Source organism: Etheostoma spectabile, chromosome 11 (genome assembly GCF_008692095.1).
Source record: "Etheostoma spectabile isolate EspeVRDwgs_2016 chromosome 11, UIUC_Espe_1.0, whole genome shotgun sequence".
NCBI lineage: Eukaryota > Metazoa > Chordata > Actinopteri > Perciformes > Percidae > Etheostoma > Etheostoma spectabile.
This window is the reverse complement of record NC_045743.1, coordinates 12,502,305-12,528,458: the sequence shown is the minus strand read 5'-3', so window position 1 is coordinate 12,528,458 and position 26,154 is coordinate 12,502,305. Positions and strand designations below refer to the sequence as shown.

General features: G+C 39.3%; 1 protein-coding gene across 1 annotated transcript in view; it reads left to right on the top strand.

Annotated features, from left to right (window-relative positions):
• Positions 1 to 1,650: 1,650 nt before the first annotated feature.
• Positions 1,651 to 26,154, top strand: part of map2 (microtubule-associated protein 2) — a 102,232-nt gene continuing 77,728 nt past the window's right edge. The window contains exon 1 of the mRNA XM_032529959.1: positions 1,651 to 1,761. The gene's annotated coding sequence lies outside the window, so the exon portion shown is untranslated. The remainder of the gene's footprint in view (positions 1,762 to 26,154) is intronic.

Here is a 26,154-nt window from a genome sequence, read left to right as displayed (position 1 = left end):
GCAGGCAAAATGAGCGTCTGGTGGCCACATGGGGGCCATATTGCTCCTTAGAAGCCAGCTAACATTAAACCAGAATGCCTCAAGCATCAGTTAATAGAACTGGAATTATCAGAATAAATGGATGATAAATTGTGGGCAAAATCCTTTATTTTAGTTAGTTTTATTAGTCCAATACAATATTATATATATATATATATATTAATATATATATATATATATAGTATCTAATAAATATATATATATGATTATGTGTGTATATATGTGATATATATATATTATATATATTATATATATATATATATAATATATATATATATATATATATACACACACACACATACATACATAACTATAGAACTACACAACTAGGAAGATCAGCAATTGTATTTGCACTTATACACTTGTATTTCTACATGGTTGTAACTACAGTGCTCTACATTTAGAGAACAGCTTGAACAACCCAAAATTGGATGTTGTGTAATGTAGTGCGACAATATAATAATACAACATACTGTATAGAAATGCTCGTTTACTGCTAAATAATTTTACTGTAGGATACTGGGATTTTAAAATGCAATTATATGCTTGCCCATTAATTCATACACAACCTCCACCTCTGCAATTTAGTTGAAGAAAATAAAATGTTGATCTCAATATCACTACAAAAACATCTGGTCAAATTCACTATTTGTTTTCTAGAAACTACGGTAGTTCCATAGCCTGGAAATCCAGACCTAAATCTGAAAGATTCTCGCGAGAATTCTGGATTTCCAGGGTACTAGTTCCAATGAAAGCTGATCAAACTGAAATGATGTGGGTTATCCACAAATTTCTTGGACAGACAGTCTGCTATTATTTTTTTTTTTATTTATTCATTTTATCTTTCAGCGGTATAAACACAATGCCGTTCTCAATCTCAAATTCAGCAAATAAAATATTGTGGAGAAAGAACTACTAGAAGGAGGTAATAAGATAAACCTGGCCTAGGCCTGTAGGCCACGCCTGTGTTTCTTTTGTCTTGTGAAAACCGCCACGGCACTTAGGTTACGTAAAACAAAGCTACCGTCTTCGCCTGAAAGCAAGACTGAGCGTTACAGCTTAACCTTAGCAACTTGAGACAGACAAAGTAGTATTTTTGTAAACATTGTCAATACGATAATACAGTGAGCCCTGGTTAAAATGCTTCACACTTATTTTAAAAGCAAGTCGCAAAAATGTGTCAGAAATGGCGTCCTCGAGGGAGGAGCTAGCTTAGCAAACGTTAGCTAAGTTATGTGTGTAACATTATGCTAAAGTTAATACCCCAAGTTAACAGCAACATGTCCGTGTTTGTACGTTTTACGATCAACAAACGGTTATGAAGCATGTGGTCAGTACATAATAACACCATGGTTTACTTTTAATGAACAGCAGGAAGCTACACAGAACCTGCCAGCACATTTCATCATTAGGCTGTCACTGATTTTGCAGAATGATGGATGGAGCTACAGATAACGTAAGATAGCTGGCACTGCTGCCAAGGTAAGCAATACGAGTGTTGCATTTACATAAGCATTGCATTTAATTCTCTCCAAGTTTAAATTAATTTACAGTTTTGTTAATGTCTGTCTAATTTCCAAAAAACGAGTGGAGCACAACACCGTAATTACACAGTAACAATACACCGGCGTGACTAGTACGGTCATTACGGTAAATGTAGGCTGCAGAGCCTTCTGTGTCCGACAGACTCGGAGTTGCACCGACAGACGCTGAGCCGAACAGGTAGGAATTCGATTTATTTATTTCCAGAACAGCTTAAGAAAACAAGATAATATGTATGAATGGAAATTATAAGACAAAATAGTGTAATATTTGCGGTCAGAGGGAGTATTTATACCCGAGAGTGAATGACCGTTTCTACAAGCATTGAAGCTGAAATAATGAGGTGCCCCTCTGTGTGTGGATGCAGAAAGGAGGCATGGTTCGCCTACTGGAGAACTGGGTCTAGGGCTTCCTTCTATCTCATCTTTGATTTTAGCCAGGTTTAGCTGAGCAGTGTAGCGGAATTACAGCAAGTCTGATAGGAAATCACATCTGAGCAACAGATCTAGGAGTTACATCTCTGACATAATTGACTTGATTGCATTTGCTAGTGTTGATTCAATTAAGCACTATAATGCTTGTTTTGTTCACGGTTTAAAAGGATGATGACTGCATTGTGCTACATAAAGGCTCTGTAGGTTACCTATTGCGGTCACTGCGGGAACTTGCCAGTGCACAGCTACCAGACTGTAGTAACGCATATAACACATAATGAAGAAAAAAAAGCTATAACGTTGAGTCACTGTGAAAAAACCCATTGAGCAATACACGCCCCTATAGAAATGTTATCGTGATTTATAGTCTGAGCAACGCTGCCTAATGAGAGAGAAAGAGAAAAAGGGGTGCAAGTACAGGTGCTGACTCATTTTGGTTGACGCTTCTCTGATGGATCACACAATTTAAAACCCAATATGTGCACGTTTGTTATCGTCATAATTTCCGTGGTAGTTAATGTAGAACATTACATTTTTAGCTGCTGTGTGGTGGTGGTGGTGGTTGTTGTTGAGGTGATTTGATTCCATTTGAAATGAATGTGAAAGCTGGTTACATAAATACCTGATCTCTTCAATGAACCACTGCTTCATCATAAACCTAAGGCAGCTAAAGTAGTCTGTGCTGTTAATCGGTATTAACGGTATTAACAGCCCAGTATTAATTCAGTATGGTAAACTATATAAGTGTAATTACACCAGATATTTTTATTATTTATATATATCTATATCAGATATAGTTTACCATACTGAATGCATATTAAATAGTAATCTTAAACATGATAGGTCGTTTTCAGTACATGTAGGCTTCAGTTCAATCTAATTTACAAAAGGGGCTGGCTATTGATTTCCCTTTGTCATGTCCACTTGCCCACAGTGTGTGCAGATACATTTACATGCCTGATGCATTCAGGATGAGGCTGGGGTGCATGGAATCATAAACGGTCAGGGAAGCAGCTTGGAGCGCCTCTTCGCCAGGGGAGTAGGCTCTCCTGGAAGACCAGGCTGGTTGCTATCGGTATGTGTCATTCCACCTAGGTCTGCACAGGAGAAGATTCAGCTATACGGACGTGATCCTTCTAGCCTGACTGTAAGGAAGGACAGAGGACATTAGTACACCTATAATTTGTCATGTCTCTGTTGACAAATGGAAATTGCGATCATGTTGACTGAAATTGCAATGTGATACAAGAAATTGGAGGTATTGATTATTTTTTGCGTCACTGTTCTCATTTTCATTGAGAAGTATATTGAAATGTATTTATGTGTATTTTTTTTAATTATTTAAAAATTATTTATATTTTGCAAGGATCTGTAGCAAACGATAGATCTTTTTCTTTTAAGTCTGTAGAATAAGGTTTGTAACACCACAATACTTAATTCAAAATGGTATTTTGTCACATATTTTGCTTTTAACAAATATTGCTCCGCCTGCGATTTGGATATTGCATTAGTCCATATTGCGAGTTTGATACAATTCCAATTAATTGTTGAGCCCTTGAATACTGACATGATTTTTTGTGATCTACATAGACATACAGTAGGCCTACATTTCATAGCCTTTGTTTTTCACAACCATGTTTCATTAAAAAAGGTAGATTATTATTTGCAACCTCTAAAGTGCATTAGCATTGGCATCTTGTGTTTGCAATTCTATGATTGTGTTTGCATTTGTTTATGTAGACTGAAACGACTACTTATAGTGCTGAATACTTGAAATAGATTTTGTGAAACTTGGTGTGAGTGACGAGGTAGGCAGGCTGAGTTTTCCGATTTTGATTGTGTTTTGGTAAGTGGACCCCAGGGATGGGTGCTGGCCAGTGCCAGAGTCATTCTGTAACTCCTTGTGACAGTGCATAGTACATAACAAACTGATTTAAAAGACTTATTTGATAGTAGGTGATTATTTATGAAGTATTAATCAGGTGATGAGACATCAGCTGAAATACTTGTCTGGTGCTATACCTGAGCTAATGAATGTTGTGTGCGTTCGATGCAGTAGGAGGTTGGATTGAAAGACTCAGGCAGATATCAGAATGAGGAATCAGAAGATGTAACAGAGAGCTCAGTGATTTTCTTATGTGGGACTTTCATGGTCTTTTTTGCTCTCACTGTTTGTAGCAATGTCAAATAAACTCAACTTGTAAGTATGATTTAACCTGCACATAGAACACATTAATAATATCATAATTTAGCCCAAAAAGTTTGGTAGATCATTTCTGGGGGTTGCCAGATGGTTGGGAAGAAAAAAGGAAATAGCATGGTAACAATGGTTTTACATTACTGTGCGAGTTTGGTATATTTTGTGTGTTATATTCAGTAGGTCCTGGAACAAAGTAAAAGGGTCTGAAGGCGGGTCAGGGGGAGAGAACAAGTCAAAAGCTAAAAAACTCCACAGAGCCTGGAGCACATTGGACAAGGCTTGGTGCTAACTGCTGAAAAAATAAACCGTCATCAAAGGAAAGTATTATTTGTTAGCATGTATAAATCAGAGCATTCTCAAAAATCAGTCAAAATCAGCAAGGGAGGCGTGCAGAATCAGACTGTTTACACTGGTTTACAGCTCTGTTTCTCCTTGTAGAGAGGGTTCGTGAAGTACTGAGAGATCTCTTTTTTTGTGCCGGTCAGGAGCCTGGTGGCAGCGTTTTAGACCACCTGCAGGGGAGACTGACTGACTCCCTAAGGGCCGTGACACACCAACCCGATAATTGGCCGTTGGACAGGTCCGGAGGGTCCGTCGGCCTTCATTTTGGCCGACCTGACATGCTCAGACAGAAGGCGGGCACTGCCGGCAGTCCAAAATTGATTGGTGGAGCGCAGACCCGGAAACGAGGAGCGGGATGAGCGTGACTAGAGTCTCACAAAATCTGACAAAAGTCTTTTAAACTGACCTTTGTCAATCTGGAATGAAGACAGATTCAGCAACTGCATGGCCTATTTTTTGCTTAAAATGCTTTCAGAAACATGTTTTAGTGAGTAAAATATGAGCTTGTATTCTGAACAAGCTGCCATGACAGTCTGGCTTTGAACTTCGCTAGAAACCAGACCCACTTCACGTGTTTGTCCAATCAGCTGCCAGTTTTCATTTTTAGGCAACAATGTAGATTAGCGCAGCTAGCTGATGTAGACCCGTATTACGTCTTGTCACTTTGGTGTGTTCCGAGGTACTTTTTTGACCAACTCGGTCAGTGTGTCAGGGGCTTAAGAGTTACAAAAAAATCAAGGAAGACGAGATTAAAGAGTGTGACTGTTTCTAGATACGTACCTTAAGAAAGCAGTGAATGGTTTGATTAATAAATGTTAGGTTCAACTCTGTTTTTAGCTCCTGTAAATTAGATAAGATAATTAGGTTAAACTAGGGCTGCTCGATTTTGGGAAAAATCATAATCACGATTATTTTGGTCAATATTGAAATCACGATTATGTAACACGATTATTTCACATGACTTTGGAAACGTGTTGCATTTATTAAAAAGACACCTTTCAACAATTCTTAAAACATTGAACATTTATTGTACTTTTTGAACTATTAAAATAAATATAAATATAAATTTCAAATCAAAGTATAAAAGTATTTATTCCCTGTATTTACTTCCACAATCTCTTTAAAACAAGTAGGCAACATTTTGGCAAAATATAAACAAATTCCAGCAACTCATTCCACGAAATTAAAAGGCTGGCCCATCATCGGGCCCCAGCATTAACAGCAAATAAGTTAACTAAAGACAACAAACATTATTTAAGTCACCAGTTAGTAGGGTTGCTAAAATAATCTCTTAAATGTTTCTAGCCAGAAACACCAATCTGTTAACATTATCGGTTTAAGAGATGAACGCAAGCAGGTGACAATGTTTCCACTTTACTAAAGACCTCTCTGAAAAGGAAACTTGTAGCTGGAATGCAGAGGTATTTTCTTGCCCGTTTTTGAAAGCCGAGGGTATATCCTCTGGGATTGTTATGGATGTCTGGGTTACGGAGGATGTTGAGGGAGTGGATTGCCGTTCTGTTTCTTTTTAAATGGTCATAGGTCACTCTGTGTTTAATTTTCAAGTGCTTAAACAAATTCGTGGTGTTCCCTTTACTTGCAGCCACTAAACCCTGTAGCAAATCTTGCACGTAGCATGTTTCTGCTCGTCGTCGGATTCCTCGAAGCCAAACTGTTCCCAGACAAGGGATTTGGTTTTCCCTTTTTGTTTCCAAAACGTGGTGGCTGCCCCCTTTTGCCATTTTACTTCCTAAGTTTTTAAATTCCAGGGGGGAAATGCACGGACTGCCTCCCTGACAGGTAGGCTAAAAGGTTTTGGGTTTTCGGGAGGGCGGGTGGATGAGTGTGTGTGCGCCCCCATTCAAAACCCCCAAAGGAAATTTTTAAAAAAACAAACTGGAAATAATCTTTTTTCCGATTGTACTATTTTGGTAATCTTTTGGGGCCCAAAACCGAAACCGAATTCAAAATTGGGCACACCCCTGGGTTAAAGGGGGATTGTGTCTGACCCATGTTTTTTGCCCCCTAATTATTATGACTGTTGTACAGAAACTGTTCCTGCCGTGCCATGCTTTCTATTTCTTCTAATTTACAGTTACAGCTGTGTAAAAGTTGGAGGATTGAAGGGGAAACTGTTGAATAGCTTCATCGGGCCGCGCCATCGTTTCTTTTAGTTGATTTTTCTACGATCTGCAACGTTTCACAAGTGAAGGTATATTTTTTAAAAGCGGAATAAAAAAGATTTTTAAAAGAAAATGAGGTCTCTTAAAAATGATCTTAAACCCAATCAGCTAACTTTGTGTCAGGGGTGTGTGAGCTAATCCGTTGGCGGAGGGGCTTTGCGCTAGATAAAGGGGGACCCCCAAATTTAATAGCAATCTATTTATTACGTCAAAAGCTTTTTAATGTTTCCTTGTGTCAAAGACCTCGGGAGGTCATAAAATGCTGGATGCTGAAGCCTCGCTTGGGCTGTGTGGTGGAGTTTGGTTTTTAAAATAGAAACGTAACAGTCTTTTAGTTCGCTTTTAAAACAATCCCAAAATTCTGTGGTCTTGACTGTGAACCAAAATTTTTCTCATTCCTTTATTTTTAATTTGTGTGTGTGTGTGTGTGTGTGTGTGTGTGTGTGGGTTTGTGTGTGTTTGTGTGTTTGTGGTGTGGTTTGTGTGGGGGTGGGTTTTGGGGGACACAGCATTGAATTCTTTTTACTCGAGGAATTGTCTACTCCATTTTTTGGATAGGTAGGAAACATTTACCAGATGGATTACTTTCATTTTCTTCAGTACAGTCAGCTGTTGGAGTGAGCAGCACAGGCAGAGGTGCCAGCAGGGGTAGTTAGCACTGCAGCAGGCCAGTTCACACTTGTGTAGGTCAGCGTTACATAAGATTTGTGTTTCCATGAAACAACCTAATCCGGATTCCTACAAAGATACTTACGCAGCCGGACACACATATACAAAAGCAGTCCTCGCTCGGTGTGTCTGTGTGTCTGTGTGTCAGACAATGTGGGAAAGGCTCTTTTTATGAAAAAGAAACACTTGGTTGGAGCTTTGGCAGCAGCACCAACACACACTAAACTCCGGCATGTCTGCCTTCTAGCTGCCAATCCCCCCCCCCCCCCTCTGCTCAAGTGAAGTCCTCCAGGTTTTTGGAAGATTAAATAACCCCGTTGGTCAACCTGTAGTAGTGAGAAGATGCTCCTATGCTAACACTTAGGTGTCAACTTGTAGGGTTGGGCACCAAAACCCGGTTCCACTATGGAACCGGCCAATACGCAACCCATAGGAACCAGACTGGATTAGAACGCAAATTTCGGTTCCTCAATTAAAACGACATTGTATAAAACAGCATACGACAGGCTACATTTAGTGCACACACATTATAGACTATACATAAAGTGCAATTACTACTTAGAGAAACACGCTGAGTTATTGTAACTTAACTTATTCACCGTATACCCAAAAGTTAGATAACTTCATACATACCCTTCTCGTTTTTGTGCGTGTCGTAACTCCGTCTGCCGCACCCACCGCTAGCCTGGCTTACCACAGATGCTGGATGTAACTGGCTCCAACTAGCTACTGCTCCCAATAAGTGACAAAGTAACACCAACATGTTTCTATTTACACGTTGTGATTTGTATAGTCACAGCGTCTTCAAATAACAAGGTCACATGAGCCATCTTCTAACGTATACAAACTGGGAAGTATATTCTCAGAACACCCGAAAAGCACATTTCTAACTCTAACTTACTTGCTCCTCACCACGGGGCTTCTCGTGTGCTTTGAGCAAATCACTCCGCCCAAGTAGCAAAAGTTGCAGTGCCTCGGCTTCTGAGAATAGTTCCCAGTTTGTAAATGGTTAGTAGATGGCTGTGTCTCATGTGACCTTGTTTTTTGTACATGCTGTGACTATACAAATCATAACATGTAAATAGGAACATGTTATTTTGTCACTTATTGGGAGCAATATGCTAGTTGAAGCTGGTTACCTCCTGCATCTGTGGTGAGATAGGCTAGGGGTGGGTACCCCAGACAAAGTTAGGACACGCATGGAGATGAGATTGGATGCATCAAATATATGCTCATCTCTTTTGTGTTTTTACCATAAACTAAACGCCGTCTCGTTTACCATGCTTTGTGGGTGTCACTTTTTTGCTGTGTTATCACCATTCATATCTACAACAATGTGTTTATGATTAAATTGCTTACAAGACAACATTGTTTACAAAAGCACAGATTCTTCATAGAGCTACCTTCTCAATGTTTTTCTTAAAGTGCTCCAGATTGATGCATTTAACTTCAAAATGTACAAAATCTTCTTCTGGGGGACCATGCCCATAGAGGGTCAGAGGTCCAACCCACATAGTCTCACAAAAGCCTGTCGGAATCGCTGTATTACTAATATTGTATTGTTTGCTTCGCGTCATCTAATGACTGCGAACTGCCTGGACTTCAGTACTGAGATCCAGGATTACCTCACTTATCTGTGCACTTGAACTTGACCTCTCCTCTTTTCGAGGGTAGGGAGAGTAAATAAAACAAAATAAGCTAGAATACATGGGCCATAAACAACTAGTATGTTGTGTAATAAAGCACTTGGCATTGAACATGGTCTGGCTGCTTGTATTCAGTTGTACAGTGGAGGGCAAAGGGCCAAGGATACCTACAAGTAGGGCTGCACGATTATGGCCAAAATGATAATCGCAATTATTTTGATCAAAATTTTGATCGCGATTATTCTCACGATTATTTGTTGATTTTAACCAAAACAAATTTTATTGTCACATAGGCTATTTATAACTGCGAGAGGGAGTGTGATGGACGTACTCACAGAGAGACGGCTGACTCATTATGAACGGTTCCACACGGGTCGAACGCGGATACACACGGCGTGTGTATTAAACGTCTGTATCGTCACTTGCGCTGCATTTTTATGAACTATGATATTCTGGACCATGGGTCACATCTCTGGTCCTGTCCAGGCTTCGGTCCAGCAGCTCCGTCTCCCATGCTGTTGCTCTACCAACTGAAGCTAGCTGCATTCAAAAACTTCTTCTGTGTTTCTTCGCCGTAGCGGCCGCGATAGCAAGTTACCATGGAAACCTGGTACAAATACAGGTTTGCCCCCTCATACTTAACAATATACAGCTGGTTAATGAAAAAATTAAAACTGTAGACAAATGTCAGAAGTGTGGACCGGCGGCCGCTGTGTGGCGGGGCGCGGAGAGTAAGAGGAGAGAGGGTAGGACGAGAGAGCGTAGAAAGATCCCACACAGGCACGGCTTTACAGACGAAATGGGTCATGTAACGCAAAATTAAACCGTATCCATATAAACAGCATTGCAGCGGATGCGAGGACATTAGCACCGGTGCGTCCTAAAGGAGCTAACAGCTAACAGACGCTAACTAGCACAGACTAGCACTGGTCACTGCTGTTGTCTGAAAAACAACAAATGGGACAAAGTGTTGCGTTTACTGGTAAACTGGTAAACCTTGAGACTGACGTATTACCGACTGCTATCTGTTGAGTTTTCCTCACGCTACTCTGTCCTCTGGGACTGTCTACATCTAGAAACTAAGCTGCGCGGTGCAGTGAACTACTCTGACTGGCTCATGAGCAGACGGCTTTATGGAGCGGGAGATTGGCTTTGCAAAAAACCCGGAGCGTTCTATGAAATGACGCTTTATAAAAAATAATCGCTCGATCACGCAAATTTGATCGTGGGAAGTCCAAATCGTGATCGCGATTAAAATTCGATTAATTGTGCAGCCCTACCTACAAGGCAACAATTTAATGTCTCCAACTGAGATTAGATCAGGCTTTGTGGTCAGTATATAATAATAGATTTTTGTTGAGTGTGTTGTTAAGATTATGTCTAAACCACCTGTGTGATAATAAAATGGTATTGATCCCTGTAGGTTTCTATTTCAGGTCAGGGTCAGTTACAAAAGGAAACTATTAGCGTGTAGCGGCGGTAGGGGTGGCTGTGTCTCAGTGGTAGAGCGGTTGCCTGCCAATTGGAAGGTTGGTGGTTTGATCCCTGCAGTCCCATGTCAACGTGTCCTTGGGCAAGACACTGAACCCAGAGTTGCCCCCGATGCTGAACTTGATTAGTTAAGACTAGAAAAGCGCTATAGAAATACAGTCCATTCACATTTTAGAGTTAGTAGCTGCACATAACCTAACCTATGGGCAATATTTCTGCAACCCAATTTGAAATCATTCTGATTAGAGATACCAATTACACTGTTTACATTGACGTTACATATAGTGATCCAGTAAGATATACGTTTATATGCCCCAAAACATTTAATCAGAATATACTTTTGTTGACTTGCATTACGAGCATGTGGCTAACGTCGGCATGGTGGTGGAAATTCCAACTTACAAACCCATGCTATGTATGTTAAAACAGTGGCACCCAGGTCTCATTCAGGCAGTGTCCAACAGGACAGCAGTAGGTCATAACCTGTCTCAGGCAGAGGAGTAGTTCAACTCAATATGTCTCCATAGATGACGGGAGACGTAACAGCTGTATGATAAGACACTCCTGCTTCCAGTTCTCCCATCTCACCAAAGGTCAGCGGAGGAAGTTAACACACAACACAATTTGTTCACACACACCTAAGGACAGGCTCTAATGCAGTATGGACAGGCTGAGATTGTTTCAATTCAGAAGTTGGGATGGCACTACACTGTACTGTTCAATCTTAAATTCTCCTCAAATGAGATTTCCATTAAATGCTTCTGTGTAAGTTATCAAAGTCTCTCGAACCTTCTTCACGTACTGTATGTGAATACAAATATGTGCTGCTCCTGAGTTTTTCTTTAACCGCTGGTATTTCCCTAGTCAGTGTGTTGCTCCAGGGCTCTTCAGCAGGCAGCTGTTTGGAAACTTGTCAGTTGTTCATATTTAATACAGAAAAGGTAAGTGTATTCATGGACTCTGACATACTTTGACATATATTGTAGAACTTTTTAAAGTTTCCCCAGTCCATTATCTCCATTGAATAGACTTCACGTCAAAGTAAATTTTTTACCTAAAAGACTCAGGTTATCATCTCATGTCCATTAAAAGTAAAAACTCACAGATTGTTCCATCATTAAATAAAATAAAAAGTGTAAGTGGTAATCCTAGATCAGTGTTAAAAGGCTGATGGACTGATGAAGTCGGACCTCAGCTGTTGTGTTCTTGACAGTTCTGTCAGGGAGTGGGCCGTCACATTGACTAGTCTAAGCTTTTGCTTGTGGTTCAGGAGTATGGCCGACCTCACCTGACCTGCAGCTAAAGGATATCCACAGATTTCTACATGCTAAACAGAGTAGTGATATGATCAGTTGTCAAGTTTCTTGGTGGGCTTCTGTTCTAGAATGTTTTATTTTGTCTGCTGAGGGACAGTTGGGGTTCAGCTAACTGACATTTAGTTTGTGGAAGGCTTAGAGCAGTCATGCCAAACCCACAAAGGTCTGTCCCAATACCCAGACTCTATCTGTCTTCCTGACAGCTCTGAGTTCAGGTTAGCCCACTGCTATTTGTAGCATGCCGAACCTCCATGAGTGAACCTCTTCATTGATGTGGGTTAAAACAAAGGTGTCAAACACTGATGGAAAATGCGGTTACAGAGGAACTACTGTGCACTTTCAAGGAATGTAACTTTTTAGTAGTTAGTTTTTTGGTAGTAAATATTGTAAAGGCTTATCAGTCCGTTTTTTAATAATACCAAATTTTCTGTTTCAGTTCCAAAGATGCTTCCTTTTTGTCAAAGCAGTCAGCTGCCAGTTTATTATGTACAGCTAGCTAAAACTAATGCAGTCTAGGCTAATACAGTCCTACAATTTCCTGAAGCTCTGGCTTAAGATGTGACATTAAATGGGGCCGGAGTAGACAATGCAACACAATCCTTTTTATGTATTAAGCTAAATTTCATGCAGTTTACGGCATATGGTTTGCTTGAGAACCTGAAATCATTGTTTCTATTGTTAAAACTAAACCAAAAATTAATTAGGAAAAAAAATCTAAAAAAAACAGAACAGCAAAGTAGTAGGCTGACAGCGATAACAATAGGCCAGCTGCCATTGTTTTAAGTGTTGATGGTCTTCCAAAGAACAAAAAATCCAGAAAATCCTTGCAAATTTTGAAACAGGGCTTGTTTGTGAAGTGCATGCATTCCTGCTGGGTATCACGTACAGGAAAACAGCAAATAAAAATAGATGCAAGTCGAATTTTGAATGGGGAATTTATTTTTGGCTCCAGTCTAATGTCAGAAGTCTATAGGATGTAACTATAGGATGTGGGCTGATACCAGAAAAACATAAGGATGAGTCACAGCTCACCAAACTATTTACTGTTGCTGCTCCTCTCCTCTAGGAAAGTGATGTATAACATGTGCACATGTTATACATCTGTGTGATTGTTTAGTGTGTGTGCATTAGTGTTCATGTGAAATACCACTCAGTCTTTGTGTGGGAGTGTATGCTCATGTGTGGGTATCATTTACAGTTTTATGTTCTTGTGTTTAAAATGAAAAATCTCCTATGTGATGTTTAGTGCATCCTAGGCTTTATTTTAATTCCGTAAATCAGTTTCTTTCATTCAATTCAGTTTCATAGAAGAATGTGTGGGAAAAGAAATACAGCTAAAATTGCTGTCAGTTAGATAATCACTGTTCTAGGAGAAAAATCTCAGGAAATGCACAGGAAATATTTCAATAGTATAATTGTAATCTTGGTAATACAGTAATAACAAGTAGCAAGTTTATTTTATGTGTGAAATGAAAATGAATGAATAACAAATAATGTACCTGTACATAAGCACATATACTTATTGAGAAGCTGATCAAAACGATCAAGGCCATCTTATTGACTTGATTATAGGCCTGATACAATATACAGTGTAGGCCAAAACTCCATGGTATTTTTAAGTTTGTGAGCAGCGCGGACAGTGGCACTCACCTGGCTCATTACCAGAGAGCCAAACCCGCTGAGATGATCTAAAGATAGCCATCTTCCCACCTAGTGCCCATCAAATTCCCAAACCCACCACTTCCTTGTCCACAAGGATTTCAAAATGAAATAGATCTCAGTCATATATCACGGATATTGCCAAGCCTTCTCTACATTTTCCTCTTGCATCGCTCAATCAGGAATTCTTCATGCTCTGATGAAAGGCCACACAGTCTAATACCAAAGTTCAGCTACCATTTGAGAGATCTCATCAATCAAAGTGCAACAATCTATGACAGAAGTAAATAGAAAAGAGGTTACCAAAAGGTTGATGGGCTTTCAGGCAGTCCCCAGCAGAATTAAAAGGAAATGTATTAAGCCCTGGCTCAAATTTGGTCTTATGGGCTGCACATTTTCTATGGTATGTCATTTGTTATGTGTAACAGTGTCATAGTATCACAAAACATTGTGTTACAATGTATATAGTTATTTTAGTTCTATAGAAATCCCTTTCTAACAAGAGGAAACCGTCATACATGCTGTACATGTGGATACTGAACACAGTACATAAGCTTACATAAATTGTTTTGTTACAGCCCCTGTCAGTATAACTGTATCTTGCATCACTTTATTAAAATATTTTAATATTACTGCTCCGTATTCCATCTTGCTCCTCTTAATGGCTTGTCTTGATGTAGCACAGAGGTTGATGCCCCTTAAGGTTTAGGTAAGTGACAGTGCTGCAGAGGAATGAAATTGGCCTTTTTCTTTCTCAACTAAATGAGAAGCAGGCAGAGCGCACTTAGCACATTATAACCTTCTTCATGGTTGCATTGACACGTGTTTCAGATAATGGCATTGTGTTTAGAAAACTACTTAACCCACCAGATTCAGGTTTAAATGCACCTAAATTATGTAAAAAGTCCATTTATTTACACCAGGGATAGTTTGAGAGGCATATAGTCACATTAACAATAACAGGGGGTTAATGAAATGTCACTATGCTCCAGATTAACCAGAAATGTCAGGCTTCTCAAAGTTTATTAGTAGTTAGTTTTTTGGTAGTAAATATTGTTAAGCCTTATCAGTCAGTTTGTAATTATACCAAATAAAAACAAGCAAGATGAGGATTATAGTCTCGATTAGAGGGGTAAACTTTATCTGAGATAGTAATATGTGTAGTAGTCTGCATTTTGGCAAAGAAAAAAAACACAATGCAGGCGCCTAAGTAGCTCACTTGGTAGAGCGCGTGCACATATATAGATCTCCTCGACGCAGTGGCCGCGGGTTGGACTCCGACCCATTTGCCGGAAAATAGCCTTTTTCTTTTCTTTTTTAGCCCAAGTAACGTATTGATCATTCATACATGCGTTCCCAAATCCCAAACTGACATTTTTTTAATTATTTGTTTTATTTGGGCAAAAGAACACAGTTTGCAATGATCAATTCTGCTGCGTGATCAAGTGAGCTTTTATTATATATATGGATGATGTTAAACAAAAAAAGGGTAATAAACAGTAACCCAACCAAAAATAGAAGCTGTTAAAAACATCAGGGTCTTCAAGGCCAAACAACAAACAAACCCATACTACCTGAAAAGAAAATGGCAACTAAGCTACAGCGTCAAACCAAAAACCCCAGTGCTAATCTCCCTGACTGTCCACAAAACAGGAGTAAAAGGGGGTCAAAACAAATGGCAGAGAACCCTTACCAGCTTCAGATAACAATTCAATTAATTTCCCAATTTAAATGCACCAGCAGAGAGTAGTTAACCAACTACACCCAGCATGATAGGAAGTTGTGGCAAGAGGAGGGGGGGGGGTTAGACCTGGGAGCTTATATGCAGCCTTTGATAACCAGATTGAAAACACCTGTGGATGATCAGGCACTGGGGGGGGGGGGGGGGGGGGCAGACCTGAAACACAAAAACAAAACAGCTCTCTTCCAAAAAGAGGCCAGAGTAGCATTAGAGAACGTAACATGTGTGAAACCAATATTTTACAGAACTCCATTATAAAAACTAATGAAATGTGCCAAAGTAAACCATTGAATGATTCCTAAACCATTCTATTAAACGAAATCCATTTTGTGGCTGATGAGAGTTGTATGCAGCTGCAAACGGGCATGATCACTCAAAGTTAACCAACATATTTCTTTATTAGGGCAGGGCAGGCACATTTCTCTCTTAAACACATACAAGTTCAACTAAATGAAAGAAAACGACCCACAGAAATGTACAACTGTGCACTGAAAAAGACAGGGCCATAGGCCGATGGAAAACTGAATTGAAAAATAAATAAATGCCTAAACACTCTGCTGCAATATCAGCATTGCATTGAACTCGTGACAACTTAAACTATGTATTTCTTTTAGTTTACAATGCAGTCTCACCCTGCCCTTTATTTTTCTTCTGGAAGTGTGCTTTCAGAAAGCAGAGAACGTTGATAGACTGCTCTCAGGCGGTTTTGGATTTTTGTAACAAATTGGCCGCAGATAGAAAACACTTTCTCCGCCTCCGCGGATGTAGACTACTGCTGCGTAATGAATTTAGTGAGCCTTTATTACCGGAGCTACATTACAGCACCGTCGTCTGCATCAATGTTACCGTATGATAACAATAGACGCACACTCCTTGTGTTTTTTATCCGGCAATCGGGAAATAGTCTTGATCAGATTTCCCGGGAATCCCGTTTACGGGATTAAACCCTACTGGAGATGTAATTGAATTGAATTTTAATCACGGTGAATGAATTCATTACCTAGTAAAACACAAAGGTACACAATTTATAAAATTGACAAAATGCTGATGCTGTATTTGGCTGGCATCTGATTTTAGTTTTTTATCGCCTGGCATGTTGGCTTTCCCAGTTTCCAACAGTATGACTGGAAGTGTCACCAGACGCTTTGTAAAGTCTGTGATCTGTGGTTCTGAACTTGTTGGAGATCTGTTGGAATTCAGAGAGTAAAAGCTTACAAGTTAGACACAAGCACGGAACATGAATTATTCCCTCATTGTTTTGAAGTGTTACGTTTAATCTTTTCAGCAGTCATCTTGGGGGAGCAAGCCGTCCCTCTTTCAGTTATGCCATAAACACTCATGCTTACACAAATGCAGACCCACACAAAAAGCAAAAGCAGGTGCACACATTAACATTCACGTATACCTACTGTATGTATAAATACACAGACATCCCTTGGTAGTTGATTAGAAGAGATGAATAGATGATGTAACTCTTCAATCTGTTTCTGAACCCTTTTGAATGTTGTGTGTCATTGTATGTTACACTAGACACCTCTTTTCTTGACAAACCAACCCTATCAAAGAACCTCAGCTGGGCTGTCACCAATTCCCACTTAGGGCTTTATTTTAAAATATCCAAAAGATTATCACAGATCTATTATTGGTGTGTGTGTGTGTGTGTGTGTGTTTTGTGTGTGTGTGTGTGTGTGTGTGTGTGTGTGTCCTTCCTCTAAAGCAACCTGTGGGTTGACTCTTCAGGGGGAGGGGAAGCAGCTCCCTTCTTTTAGGCCTTAATCTTTGACCATCTGCTCTGGCCAAACCCTATTTAATCACGCCCTACCTCACACGACGTACTGCATCTCACTGTACGTATGTTGTCAGCTGAACTACCTGTTCAGTCAAACCATCTGAGGTAATATCAATTAATTAATTAATTAATTATAATTTCATTTTAGGGTGCCTTTCAGGACACCCAAGGGTTCCTTACAGTGCATTAAAAGCAGCGAACAAACAAACAAACAAAACCTATTGTTTTTACGGGTAAAAACAATAGGTTAGGTACAGGTACAAGAAAGTACATGCAATGTAATTTCAATAACAGGTAGAAGAAAGTTACACAAACCAGCCACAGATAACTATAATATACTATAATACTCATGGTAAAAGAGGATTGCTTGGCAGAGGAACAATTTGTCCACATGCAGTAAACACAAAAGTGGGGGTTAAAAATGTTAAGCAATTACATGAAACAACACCTCAAAGAGATCACATAATAAATAAAAACATTTCCTGAATAAAATGGCAGTAAATAAAAGAATGAGCATTAAAGAAGCCATTTTTCCATTGACACAGAAATGGAAATGCCAATGTAAATAAACAGCTTTTGAGAAACTACTATTACATGAAGCAACATCACTTCTATGTCCTAGAATAGTGGCATGTGGAAGGAGATCAGGAACCATGTGCACAATGCACACAATCTTCTGAAGTGCATTACAGCCAACTCTGAAAGAATTTCCCTAAGAGCAAATGCTACTGACTTACTTTCTACTTCAGAGCAAAAAATTTTAACTAATTTAACAGGACAGGGATATGTTACTAGTTATGTTACAGATTCAATTTTTACTCACAAAGTAAATAATAATAATAAATTATGATGTATTATTATTATTATTCATTTAGCTATTTTATTAGAGTTGAAATCTCGACCTTGAACAGACAGTAAGTTATTTTAAATTACACTTGGCTGACAATGCCTCTCTTTTTACTTTAAGTAAACATTTGTATGCAGAACTTGTACTGTGCTGTCGAAGGCCCTTTACCACACGTCATAGGTAAAGGACATTGTATATTTGTGTGTTTTTTTTATACTTTCTTTTTATAAAAAACAACCGGTAACGCTTGTTGCAGCGCTGTCCAATCAGGCGCTGCTTGGCTGCGCCGCATCTGGAAATTTGCTGTGTTGCTTATGTTTTCCACGTAGCCGTCACACATTATGGCTGTGGACGAGACTGAGGCCCGGGCAGGGGACGCAGGAAGCCCGGCTCTGCCTGCTGGGAAGCTGCTCATATACAGCGTGCAGTACGGCCGAAGAATTGTGCGCAATGTCCGGCAACAAAACGCGCTGGAGAGACACAGGGACCAGATGCACAAACATTTGCGAATGTAGCGTTAACCGCGCCATGGCCAACCCGCAGAAAGCACGCACTGTGATACTTCAGCTCACGTTGTATTTACCAAACATGCAGTTCACCGGGTAATCAGCTCCTTTCTCCACCCGCTATACTGTAAATTGCATTGTAGCAAAGCTTTACGTACTTTACGTGTGCAGACTGCAACATTACCACTGCTGATGCTATGAAATGATCCTGATGCCAAAATTTGTAATGTAGCAAGGAGTTTAACAACTGCTGGAATGGAATGTGAACAGACTGAGTCAGAGCTCGATGGTGTTTTTGCCTCCAATGTCGCCTTTCAGACAGCTAACCCTAAACGTAACCATTGCCACCCTGCCTGAAAGGAAAAGTTGGGGGCAAAAAACACTTAGTCAGATATTCAATTTCATCTTTGATTTCTTTCAGTAACTGTAATATTGCATGGCTTAATCTTGAACGACCAGGGTCTATGCGAGGAATACCCGCTTCCAGGTTTACACCTGCTTTTAAGAAGCTGAGAATTTTCCGTCCCCGCGACAGGCAGTCTGTGCTTTTACCTCAGTGTGGCCTGTGTGCACGTACCTCGCCATTCTTTTACGTGCCCGTTGCAAAACACATACGCCTGAAGTGGGCGCAAAAGCGTCAGTACATCTTGCTCACATAGCTTAGGCATTCATCTACCATGTGTTTGTGGACGAGTAATTTCATCATTTGCATGAAGGGTTGTCTATTGTGAAGCTCTGGCGTGGCACGCTGTGTTGATATTGTTTCACCCTCTTTGCAGGAACCAAAGACTAATAACAATAGATCTAGCATCTTATGAAGTAATCTTAAAGCAAGGATTTATGTTATTAGTGTTAGAAATACGTTGGCAAACTTACAATATGAATTGGCAGATTGACGATGTTACTGACCTGTAGGAGATCCATTCGTGCTCGTTAAGGAAAATGGAGAAAAGTTCAGTTGCAAAATGCTGTGAATCCCTGAAGTCCCATCGCCGCACAGCAAACAGGTCGCTTATTTCTTCTTCTCAACCTTAATTGTGTTTGTTTGGTTTAATTCATATTTATAAATAACTATTTATATTTATATTGTACAAACTGTTTGCGCACATTTGGTGTAAGGAATGCGACTAATACTTGGATATCACTTCATCTCCCTGCCTATAATTAAATATTTATAGAATAAAGATTGGATTTCAGTTAATCATGGCAGGTTCAGGGAGAGTTGCACAACAAAAGGTAGAAGGGCTTAATCAGGAAATTTTGTTAAAATAATATATTTATAACCCAGTCATCATTCATCATCTCCATCTACCTCTATTGACTTCACCTTTCACCTGTCTCAACAAAAAAACGAAAAAAAACCCATAAAGGTTACCAGACACGCAAAATAACCTGCACACAGAGCAGCACAAAGACTACAGTGATTATTAGATTACCAGTATTAGGGTGGTTTATATATGATTAAGTGTGAGTGGTAATCTCCCTAATGGAGGAAATTACAGGATTACATTCGCCGAACAGAGGATGGGATTATTCTTTTGGCAGGACACACACACACACACACGCACACACACACACAACTAATACTGTAACTATGAGCATGTGACCATGCCACTGCAAAGGTTTGTCACACCTACATGAGATATTCACTATAGCTGTTTTTGCAACAACATAAAGAATACATGTAATATAAAATACAAAACAGATGATCGCAGGAAGGATATGTCCTGGGGGGAATTTGGTTTATTGAGAAAATGTTGGAAAGAGGTAAGGAGAAAAGTTGAGGTCGTTGTGTGAGATGTTAAATTTAAGGCTAGGCAAAAAACATTTTTTTTCATGCAATGGTCAATTTTGATATTTTGGACTAGTTGGCTTCCATAACATGTCTTCTTTAAGACTTGTGGAAATAATCCATCATTTTGTTTTACTTAATGGTTTAAAGTTTAAGTATGTGATGCTGCGCAAAGATTTTTGATATTTGAACTCAACTGCAAACAAATACAGCCAGGGCTGTGTATTAACACCATACGGCTTTTTGATTCAGCGCACACAGAAAATAGAAAGCTAGCTGTGATCATATACCAGTATTCGCTAAATTTGACAAAAAGTTCATTTGATTTACATCATTTACTACACCTTTTTAAGTGTTACCAAATAAATAAAGGTTATTCTTAAACTATAGAAATGTGACCTTACCTGCCATGATCACATTCTTCTGGCCCAAACTTATCTCTTCTTTCTCCAGCTAGCCAGGATACACCCCCAATTCAGTCTGATGAGGTCGGACATACTCAGTTAAGCCCCAACACACTCTGAATGGTCACAGTTGATACTAGTCAGACCAACACCATTAGGTATGGTATATCAAGCAAATGCAAATGTGCTTTCTCCCAGTGGAAGCCATTATGGTAAACCACCTGCCGTCCTCACACATGCACATAAAACATTAAAGCGTGCAGGTCTTTTACAGTCTCCAATCCATGTCAGCAGGCACATGTTCTCTCTGATTGGCACATTGTAGTGTTCTGCCGGGTTGCAGCACATCAGTTTATGTGCCTTCTTCTTTTTTTCAGCAGCAGGGGCTAGAGGGATGAGGGGAGGGGTGAAGGAGTTCTGGAGAAGGAACTGTTTGTACCCCCTGCTCTTCATATATATATATATATATATATATATAATATATATAGTTATATAGTCATAGTCATTTATTGCAGGGGACAACCTTGGAAATGCAAGACTAGATGATGCATGATCATTTTTCCTGTCATTGTTTCCCATTGTTTCATGGTGTTGCTTCCATGTCCTCCTGGTGCTAGTGATCCAATTGTGATGTGGCGATAACATCAATAAAAACTGCTCACTATTGGGTGATTTGCATTTTTTACATAGACACAGAGAGAAGAAGAAACTCATGATGACTGACAAGCTTAAAAACATTTATTTATCTTGTCATTTGTATTGACAGTAGAGACAATCAAAGTTAAGTAGTAGTAGTAGCAGTTCTACTTATCTACCGTTTGGAAGGCGACCACAAACTGATGAGCATAAAGTAGCTATTTGGACCATTTTTATGTATTCTATATTCTGCTACCATGTGGCTATCCCTTCAATGTCCAAACAGCTAGAAAGAAAGAAAAAAAAAAAACTAGTGTCGAAAAAGACAGATGCCTGAGCAACACAGCTGAGTCATCAGTATCCATTGTTTTATGAAATCCTTATAAAACTGAGCTATAGTCAACAACAAACTTGCAGTAGTGTGTCACCTGATTGTCACTTGTCTTTGACAGTAGCGAAGCTACACCGCCTGTGTTCGCCTTATTTGCTCATTTCTCCTTTAACCTCACCCCCATCCCACCCAGTCGCTCCTTGTTGTTTTCTTTGCAATGAAAAATGTAGCTCGAGGGAATATTAAAACCAAGGTCAAGTTATTGTTTTCACCTGATATAGGTGGTGTCTGTGCTAATTGGGTTATATTTTATGGTGCAGGTGTAAACAACATGACATCATGACTAAGTGTAAACATACACGCAGGCTTTCTTAAGCCAAGTAGCGTGTTATCTGTATGCATTTTGAGCTATCCTCGTGTATGTCTACGCTATATACAGCGAGCGTAAACATACACGCCACTTGCCGTGTTAATGCGAGAAGAAGGCAATGGTTGAGTTTGGAAATGTGATAGGCGGTTTGGGTTTAGGAAAAGAAGAACGGGGTTGGCTTTAGTAAATTCACACGCTATTGCAAAGTAATCTAAGTCAATGGAGGCCAAACGGCGTTGATAAACAAGCTAAAAAGTGAGTATGCGTCTTGATAACATGCCGATAATAGCATACGAATTGGCGTGTCATACATTCGCCATTTCGTGAGATCAGTCGGAGGTTCTGCAACCATTTGTTTCAGGTACTCGTCATTGTCTTTGATCCCTGGTTATTGATTCTTTGAAATTCAATACAATTTGTTGGGCCGTAGACTGTGCTTGGCTCCAAATGCTTCCCACGTTATTTTAGTAACTGCTCCGGTTAGTCCGGTTAGATGCTGGTGTGGTTCTTACTCTTTAAAATCACTGCTAACAACACGCTGTCTGCCCATGACTGTAGCTAGCGCAGGTTTGTTACTTTGTCCCTCGTTGCCTATTGCTGTCAATCAAACAAGACATTGAACACGCCCCTCCAGTCGACTATGACAAAAGGGAGCACTGCTAATATTGTCCCCTTTTTTCACAATGATATAATTTTGGATTGCAAAAAGGATGACTACATGTGATTTCACTTTAATGCAAAGATGTGAGTGGACTGAGATAGAAACTCTGCAACTTGAGAAAAAGAATTTGCACTCAATCGAAGGCTTTGCTTATGATTTCCGGCCAATTTTGAGATTAGTCACACAAACATACTGTGCTTACGTTGCTAGCTGGCTTTTGCTAATGTCTGTACAGTCCGTACATTTGCTATTGTTGTTGTAGTGTTGAATGAACACAGTCAACATGAAACGTTGCTGTGGGTTAAGTCAGAACACACCTTAAGACGGTTTCGAACCAGAGTTCATCGTCTGCAAATTAAAGTGACAGTGTGCTTTAAGATTACATAACACAAAATATATGTTTAACAGTTCACCACATTAACAAAATATTTTTCAGTCATTGTCACTTTGTCCTTTACACATTTGGTCCGGTGGCTTTAGAGGAGATGGATTGTTTTCTGTATCTCCCAGGAGTCCACTCCACCACCAGCCATTAAAAAAAACATTGTTTTGTGTGCATTTTCTTCCCTGTGAAATAAACCTTCACTTGGGCTGACTCAGCTAATGCTGTTATCAGTTGCCATGGAGACTGACTGAGTTAGGGCGTTGCTGTGGAAACTGTGCAGCTGCTCATCACCACCCACAGCAACCCTCCCCACTCCCTCGAGCCAATCATGCCTCACAAACATATATTTGAATGCACACACATAATTAGGAGCGCACAGCCACACATTCAACCCCAGTATGTATGTTTTTATGATGTATGAATATAATAGATATTGTGTATGCTTTTAGTTAATACTTAAAGACAGATATATATTTCTGTTCAAATGTGCAACGAGCTGTTTTGGCAATATTGTTCACAGTTCAACAGTGAGGCTTAAATTGAATTGAGACAGGGAGGATAATGTGTTGGTCAACACAACTGGCAAAAAAGCACAATGGCAGTGTTTCCATGACATAAAGATGACAGTGTGACAGTGTACAACTCTGAAACCGAAGCAGCTAAATGAAGTACAGCCTTCATTCATTTTGTTTTTTTTACACTTGTGCTATTCATACTGTGGCTTGACAAAATGTCTGCCATGAAAATGGCCTATGAGGAAGGGGGGCAAATTGTGTTTTTACGCTTTTGTTCCTGCCTCATTCACCTTTTGCGATCTGAGTTCAATCTGACTAGACTTAAACATGCAAAATGTTGCAAATTTGAGTAAATTAATGGGATCAACCTATTATTCAGTAAATACTGATTGTTTATATCCTTTAACTGCATGGCAAAATAATGCAAATACAGTAGCTATGAGGAAGGGTTCCTGCTCAGTGAGTGCATGGCCAACGATCGAGGTTAATGACAGTGACGTGTTGTATAATAGAATTGAAGTTGTGAAATGCTGCAGTGAGCCAACTAGCCATGCTAGTTTCCAGCGTTAAGCAGTTTATTCTTACAAACCTGCCTGCACTATTATCTGTCCTTTTTGCTACACCATGCAAGTACATTTTGTCCTATGGGTTATGCTACAAACCAACTATCCTGTTATTCTACCATTTTTCATCTCAGATGGTATCTGCACCAAAGTCTAGCCTAGCCTTTTATTCATCAGTTCTTCATATCCAGAAACTAGTTACTTCTAATCAAAATTACATTACGATAGCTTAAAATTAATCTAATACTGTAAAATGCATGAATACTTATGTTACAAAGTTTGACATGAATTAATTTGAATTGCTACATTGTCATAGATAAAAGATTTATATATATATATATATATTATATATATATATATATAATATATATATAATAATATATAAAAACAAAATGTTGACATCACTAAACGTGTGCTGTCACACACTTGAGCAGTGCTTGCTGCCTGGGGTTGTTTATTAATTCAACAGTGGTTGTGTTGCTTGCTGCTATGGCTCACTGTTTCACTGCTCCCCTGATAGTCTCTGTGATAGTGATACTGCACACACACACACACACACACACACACACACACACACACACACACACACACAGCCTATAGTACTGGCTTTGCAGTAAGTCCCATATGGTATTTAACGTAGAATACACTAACCACAATATTGGACTACATTCAAAAATGTCAGCACAGTTTACTCAATAATGTCTTACAGCTAAAATCTTCTTTACTTCTTTAATTTTTTTTACTGTAACATAAAGCATATAGGACAGAATAGCTATAAAGGCTGTGATCACACAGAACATGTTTTAGTTTTAGTTTTTTGTGTGAAGTGTTTTGCATGGACCTTATGCAAGCCTGACTCGTTTTATTTGCCTAGCAGTAGATCTATGTTACCATCCAGTTGACATACATGTTTACCTACTAATTGTAGCTATGTTAACATGCTAAAATGAACATATTGACATGCTACAATTTGCATTGCCAGAGCACCTGATGATAAGGTATTCCTCCACCCTGTTTCTTATTGCTTTATAATGTGGATGGAATGCCTTTTTGCCATAAGATTACAAAAAACTGATCAAAGTAGATTGTGTTCTCATTGCTTTTTCCAGTGATTCCTAAAATAGATCGGTAAGGCTCTGTATAAATGTATTCATACATTTTCTGAATCATTGTTAGGCTAAAGTTTTCCTTTAAGAAAGAAAAATGTCATACACAGTACAGTAGGCTACATTTGGTAAACTCCACAGTCATGGACTTAGTGCTTTTGATATTTCAAAGCACAGCAAAATGGAATTTTTTTATCCAAAATAAACTGTCCAATTTCTCAGTAAGGGACATACCATAAGCATTAGTGCTCTTTAATGCAAAAAAAGTGAACACGGGTCTGAAGATTGTTCTTGCCACCAATTTTACTGTGGAAGTGACAGCTGTCACTACCTAAACTCAAACAAAAGCAAGCATAAGCTGTCCATATAAGTCTGCTAGTGAGTGCATGTGTGTGTGCCTGGACTGTACTATAGGTCAGTGTGCGATGGTGTGGTTTTGTGAGATTACAGACTAGGGAGTGTTCATTAGCTTGCTAGTAGTATAATTGAGTGGTGCTGTCTATATTGCAGCCCACACTACCTCATAAAGAAGCTGTAAAAACGCTTGCTCTTTTGTAAAGAGCAGCACCATCTGAAGACGCCGACAGAGCGAGCATTTTATTTGACAATACTGATGGATTTTTTTTCACTGTGGCTGTTGAGAAATGCCTCTGAAAGAGAGAGAGGAGAGAGAGAGAGAGAGAAAAAGGGACATTATAAGGGAGAGATAACAGTGGGGACAGAGGCAAAAACAAGACAAGAGAGAGAAAGAAAAATCTAATTGAAACAAGGTCAGTTATTCTTTAATGTGTGTGTAGCCTTTGCTATTACTTTTCCTTTTCCTTTTCTTTTTTACACAATAAAGAAATAAAATTCATTGAACAGGAAAAGAGCAGGGGCAGGAAATTCACTTCCATAATTTGGAGTAAAAAAGGTTGTGTTCAGAGTATTGCTCGCTTTCTCTCAATTCTAATCCCCCAGTTGATTTCATTTTTTCTGTTTCCATTT